This window comes from Onychomys torridus, chromosome 1 (genome assembly GCF_903995425.1).
Source record: "Onychomys torridus chromosome 1, mOncTor1.1, whole genome shotgun sequence".
NCBI classification, from domain to species: Eukaryota; Metazoa; Chordata; class Mammalia; order Rodentia; family Cricetidae; genus Onychomys; species Onychomys torridus.
Genome location: NC_050443.1, coordinates 160,714,653 through 160,721,465, shown reverse-complemented (window position 1 = coordinate 160,721,465; position 6,813 = coordinate 160,714,653).

The following is a 6,813-nucleotide window of genomic DNA, read 5'->3' as shown; positions in this document are numbered from 1 at the left end:
TTGCAAACCTGTGATGCTGAGTTGTCTGTTCGCACCTTAGTCCCAGATCCTAGAAGCAGGAGGGCTGTGAGTTTGGGTCCAGCCTGGGCTACATAGAAAAACTGTCTCAAAAAGAAATACATATATAATAACAAATCATATAATGCCCGTAAATAATGTATTTTAAATGGCTCTGCCGGTATTAATAGTTACATCATACACAACCCAGTGCTGGGCCTCAGTAAGACTTCCACACATGACAGACATGCCTTCGGATGTCTTTGGAGAGACCCCAGGCACCATTATTAGTCTTCTGGTTTCCTAGGTCCTTCTACTGTCCCACGGAGTCCCCTAAGGGAACAGCCAGCATAGGAAAGTCCCATTCCCGGGTTTGTCTCAAAGTATATCAGCATTTCTGTTGTGCAGTATGGTGATCACAGCCATCATTTAGAACAGAACGGAGGACTAACACATGCTATAACATAGACGAACTTTACAGCATCAAGTTAAGAGGAAGAAACCAGCCAGGCAAGTCACATTGACGGACATTGGTAGGAAGTGCTCAGAACAGGCAAAGCCATAGATACGGAAGTGTTGTATCAGCTGGAAGATCTGGGTGTGGAGAGGATGGGAAGCTCCTGCTTTAGGGAGCAGGGTTTCTTTCAGAGATGACAAATGATTTGCTGCTAGATCGAAGTGATGGCTGGTGGCTGTGTAAGCCTGTGAGTGCCCCAAACGCCACTGGGTTGCTCTTTTAAGATGTTGGGGTGGGGGGGACGACAGGGGAATCCGTGGCTGATTTGTAAAATTAAATTATAAAATTTAAAAAAAATTTTTTTTAAAAAGATGGTTAGGGAGCTAGAGAGATGGCTTTGGGGTTGAAAACACTGGTTGCTCTTCCAGAGGACCTGGATTCAATCCCCAGCACCCACGCGGTGACTCACAACTGTAATTCCAGTCTCAGGGGAGCCAACACACACATGGTGTATAAATGTGTATGTACGTAGAACATCCATTCACATAAAATAAAAATAAAGGTTAAAAAACACTTCTCAAAAGATGGTCATTTGGTGTTCTGTGATTCTCATCTCCCTAAAGCACAATTACATTAAAACTCAGTTCCTCAGTAGTCCCAGACACTCGTGGCTGGTGGCCACTTCACCACTGCAGAGATCCCACTCATAATCTCTGCCAAACTTGACCTCCAACTAATCAATTACCGTGATCGATCTCCTCAGACACAGTCTCACCCAAGCTGCTCACCAGGATGGTTTTACATTTGCCTCAAAGGCTGAGAGACTGAGACTGGGAGAGGAGATGCAGGGCCCCAAAGTAGCACAGGAAGTGGCTGGTCTTACCCTCGGTCTTGGGGCTCCGAGGCCCACGTCCTTTCTGCCTTCCTCAGAAACTTGCTACCAAACTCTTGGTGACCACTGACTCTCCTGCCCAACTGACCTCCTAGTCTGCTATCAACCAGCCCTTTAGGAAAGGGTGTGAAACTCTGCAGTCTGGAATTGCACGGTGCTGCCTTCCTGAATGCAGGAACTGTGGGGAAAAGAACTCCTTGCCAAGTCATTTGGAATCCAAACAGAAATTCCAGGAAGCCAAAGGCTGGCTGATGAGTTAAGGGGAAAGAATGCACCTATCCCTGACGCCCAACTGCCTCATCCCTGAGCCAGGTCAGAAGGTGAAATGATCGCACAGTAGGGAGGTTGCAGATGGATGGCCCTCTTGTCTCCTGCAGACCCTGGTCTGATTTCACAAGCCCTCCTTGGCTGGCCGCAGAGGGACCAGACCAGCCCTTTTAGCTTCCCTGACTTTGGCCCCACTGGAATCATGGGGCAATGGGAAAAGGACGGAATGTCAGAGCAAAAAGAATCAGAGCTTTGTTCTGGGCCTCGCCATCACATACTGCCTGGGTGAACTGGAGGAAGCTAACCTCAGTCCTCGGTGTCCTCAAATGCAAAATAGGGAGAGTTCCCATAAGCCTCCCTGGTGCTGTAAGGATGGAACAAGACAACATCTGTAACTCCCAAACCCTTCATTAAGATGAGTCATCCACACCAGGACCCCAATAGCTGTCTCATGGGACTCTCTCCAGAAGCAGAAACCCCTGTAATGTCCTCATTAGTGATAGACTCTGTTCTCATAGTGCTGGCCAGGCTCGATGAGGGCTGAGAATGAGGAGCCAGAGATGTGTGGTTGAGGGCCATCCATCTGCAACCTCCCTACTGTGCGACCATTTCACCTCTGTCTTCCCATCTCACGCACAGGAGGAAGGTGATAACACCTCCCCACTGTGTGCCTAGTCACCGAGATGATGGAGCACTTAATGCAGGACACACACTGTCCCCTGACACTGTCATCCATCAGAGTACTGAGCTGGGTGGGGGCTGGGCAAATAAGAGAGTTGTGAAATCAACTAACTGCGGAAGACAAGAGACAGGGGACCAGGAGAGAGGAGAGAGGCCAGGCTGTGTGGAACTTCCACAAAAAATAGTTCTCACTTTATCCCAAAGAGGCCCAAAGCAGGAGACTGGGGAGAGGCTGTGCCCAGCAGATGAGGTGGTACAGAGCAGAGGACCAGCCACAGCCTTTCCAAGACAGTCACGAGCTGTATAGCTCAGTAGTGGAACATATGCCTATCCAGGGCCCTGGGTTTGACCTCTAGTATCACACATGCACACAAACCACCTCCAAGACCAGTGTTTCTCACCCTGGTCCAAGGTCCACTGCATCCAACTACCTAGGAGTGACAGGCATTGAGCTGGGATCTCTGCAGGTGGCCCAGGTATCAAAATGTGTGTTCTGGTCAGTTTCTACCCACAGCAGCAACTTTGCTGTGTAGTTTGAGAATCTCTCCTTTCTTCTATGACATGTGCCCGAATCAGCCATAATGGAGGGCCAGAAAACCAGCAATAGTTCAGAGCTGTGGGAAGTTAATTCTCACACCTGAGCTGCCCCACCACCTCCCTTAGAATGAACAAAAGCCTAAATCCAGGAGTAAGAACTAGGAGCTACTATGGAGCAGACACAGGCCAATCCCAGCACATCTGTCCATCAGAATCAACACTGACCTGTCAGAACAGAGATCTAACCAATCAGAGCATCCGGAACTATCAAGCATGCCCTTCCAGCTGCAAACCAGCCCTGGATGTCCTACAGGGCAGGGTCCAGGGTTGGGAGGGACGTTGGGGCTCAGTGCCAGCCCCAATTACCTTGCCCCTCTCTTCTCTACTGAGCTCGGCCATGTCACCTCTGTCACTTGGTGAGAAGCACTGGGCTCTGGATACATCTCAGCAGGAGCTCTGTCAGCGTGTGAGACAGTAAACCTCTGGTCACACAGGCTTTGCAGGATGGTGCCCACTAAGTTCAAGTGGCAGCCTAGCCATCCTGATGACCACACCCCTCTCACCTCACCCAGGTGGGAGCCAGCTGCCCACCCAGCTGAGGAACATAGCCAGCTCAACCATCACTTGGCAAATGGAGGAGCTCTTGGGATCCACCAGCACGGAACAGCAGGATGGAGTTGCACAGGAGAGCTACAGGCTAGAGACAACCCTAAACAGTACCGGGTTCCCCAGACATGGGCAATTAGGAACTGGGAATTCCTTTTCAGAGAGCCTTGTGTGGGGACCCACACCCTGAACTGTCAGGCCCAGCAACCTGCTCTGGGGCCTGAACTCTCAGCAACCAGCAGAAAAGTCATTTTAGGCCAGCAAAAGGGCCAGGACCACCTCAGTTGCCCCAAGGGCAACTGTCCAGCCATTCCCAGGCTCAGACCCCAGCTCCCTCCTCCCAGAGGACAATTGCTCCATTGGCTGGCCCGGCAAGAGGAGGCTCAGTTCCCCACATTCTCTCCCTTGCTGTGGCCATGCCCAGCTCCTGCCTGCCTGCACCCTCTCCTTAATGAGGCCATTGTCTCTGCAGGGTTCCCCCAACAGCTGGTCCCAACCCCAAACACTAATGCCCTGGGTTTGCCCTCCACAGTCCTGCCCCTAGGTCCCTCCCAGGGGTGCTGACTTCCTCTCCTGCACCCAGAGCACAAAGTGCCCCCCCCAGGGCCTCTGACCTGCTGTCCCCTGAAAAGCCAGTTACTTCCCCCTCCTGCCTCAAGGGCTGCTAGCTGACTTCTGTGAGCCTGGGAAGGAGCTGTAGCCCTGAGAGCATGTCATTTAGTTCCAATCACAGAAATCGCTGTTTTATTTACAGGCAAATGAGCTGTACTGTGTCTGTGTTGATTTGGGGAGTGTGGACAATGGCTGATAGCTTTCTGTACCGCCTCCACAGCCGCTGGTGGTCAGGGGCAGAATTAAGGCTTACTCTCAGCTGCAACAGTTTATAAACGTGGAGCCCCCAGCAACCCACATCACCATGTCTGGAGCTAGAAAAGGGGACCCTGCACTGTACTCTTGTGACTGCACAGAGGCTTTTGCACCTAACACCAGAGCAGTTGTCTACAAACCTGCAGAGAATTCTCCCCATCCATTTTGTTGGCAGGAAAACCAAAGCACAGGGAATTGGGTCTTGTCCAAATTCCCACAGATTGAAAGCAGTAGAAACAAAGCCTGGGAGGAAAGGAGTCTTTGACTGCACCCACACTTTCTCCCCTTCCCACAGAGGGGGCTCTGAGCATCTTCCCTCCAACCAGGAAGTCATCCTGCATAGCGATCGATCGCAAGTTCATGGATTTGCTCATCAATGGCCTCCTGCCTTCTAGACTGAGCACTGCTGAGATCAGGGAGCCAACCCACCTCAGCTATAGCGACTTGGGTCTCCTTTAAGGGTCTGCTTCCCTCAGACCCCCTTCTGCAAGGCAGCTTGACTCAGTGCCCAACAAGATAGCACATTCCCCAGCAACTTCTCACATGCAACCAGGAATCCACAAACCACAAAAGGAAGTCCTGGGTTTGAGTCCTGGCGCTCTTTCTAGCTGTGTGGCTCTAGATTACTTACCTTCTCTGAGCTCGTTTCCTCATATAAGTGGGGACAACGTCTCTCTCTCAGTGCTCTTGAGATAGTTAGATGAACAACATACAGGGAGAGTATAGAGCATAATGCCAGGTACCTCGTTGTCTCTAAACTGCATTCCAGAGAGGAAGCAGTGGGCTGCAGGGATGGCTCAGTGGTTAAGAGCACATACTGCTCTGGTAGAGGAACCAAGTTTGATCCCCAGAACCACATCAGGTGGCTCACAACTGCCTTTAACTCCAGCTCTGGGGGATCTAATGCCTCCTCTAACCTCCTCAGGCACCAGCAGGAAGAGGGTGCACGTAATACACAAACATACAATCACAAAGCTTTGTGTTCCCAGCCACAAAGCTTTAAAGTATGTAAAGCAGAAAGGATTCAACTACAAAACAAGAAGAACTCGGGCTGTGGCGCATGCCTTTAATCCCAGTACTCAGGAGGCAAAGGCAGGCGGATCTCCCTTTGTTACCCCAGAGCCCACACTCCCAATGACAGGAGTTGTCATGTGTGAAGGGATTTCCTACAGCCTCAGCTAGACAGACCCTCAAGCCCAGCCCTTAGGGTATTTTGTAAAGTAACACAGAAAGCTGGTCAGCTCGACAAGACTACCTCCAGGTTCCAAACTCTGTCTGCAGGTGAGGCCAGAGGCTACAGGGAACAGGCGGGTTCCTGGTCACTCTCTTGGCCGGTCTGGCATCTATGAGCCTATTATCAGTCAGTAAATTAATCAGTTTAGAACCCCAAAAAGTGATTTACAGTGTTTGAAATTTAAGATAAGAAAAAATTAAATTCATTAATTCTGTCAATAAATCATTGTATGGGCTGGAGAGACGGTTCAGAGGTTAAGAAACTGACTGCTCTCCCAGAGGTTCTGAGTTCAGTTCCCAGCAACCACATGGTGGCTCACAACCACCTGTAATGAGATCTGGTGCCTTCTTCTGGTGGGCAGGCACACATGCAGGCAAACACTGTATACATAATAAACAAATCTTTACAAATTAAATTTAAAAAATCATTGTATGTTAACATAAACAAACTTCATGAAGATAATTATGCTTTTTCAAATGAGAGAAAAAACACACACAATGCCCTGAGAAGAGTGTCATTATTTTACAGTTTGTAAATCCCCTTAATGTATAGGCTAATAGAGGCCAGCTGGACTCTTCTGGCTGCTTCTGCAGTCAATTTGTTGCCACATGTGTTTTGGCTGAACTATATGATGAAAATTTGGCCTTATGCAGAAATATGCTTGGAAAGGAAAGAGTGTTTTAATGGCCTTTGCAGATAATTATGGATATCTTCTTTGATAACACCCCAAAATGACATATGAGCTATATGTTCATTATAATAATATGTAATCTGAAACCTATTAATAAACTTTTATTCCATTGCTCTAAAATCCATTGATTTATCTTGTACTTCAAATTGACTTTTAAATTGTGTACAATTTTGATTTTTGTATACCCTCTGAAAAGGCTTGCGATTTTGAGATCCATTGAAATAAACAATGAAAATGTAGAAAACTATAGGAGTTTATAAAAAAACAATTAGAAGCATCTTAGATGCAAGAGATACCTATATAGAATTTTGCTCTTTTGAACAAGTGGTTCCCTCTACTAGCTGAGGTAGCATGAACCTGGACAGACTACATACATCCCAGGACAGACAGACGCCAAGTGTGCCGGGTGCTCAATCCAGCTGCCTAGGCCCTGGGTTCACCTCAGCAAGGAGCAACACCACATCAGAAAGCAGCCTCGATTGCCCAGCCACAGAGCCAGGGGAAGGGCTAGCCACAGAAAGAGACTGCCTTGAGCAGCCCCGTGCACTCTGGCTCCATCCCTTGAAAGGGGCTTCCCCCTTGCT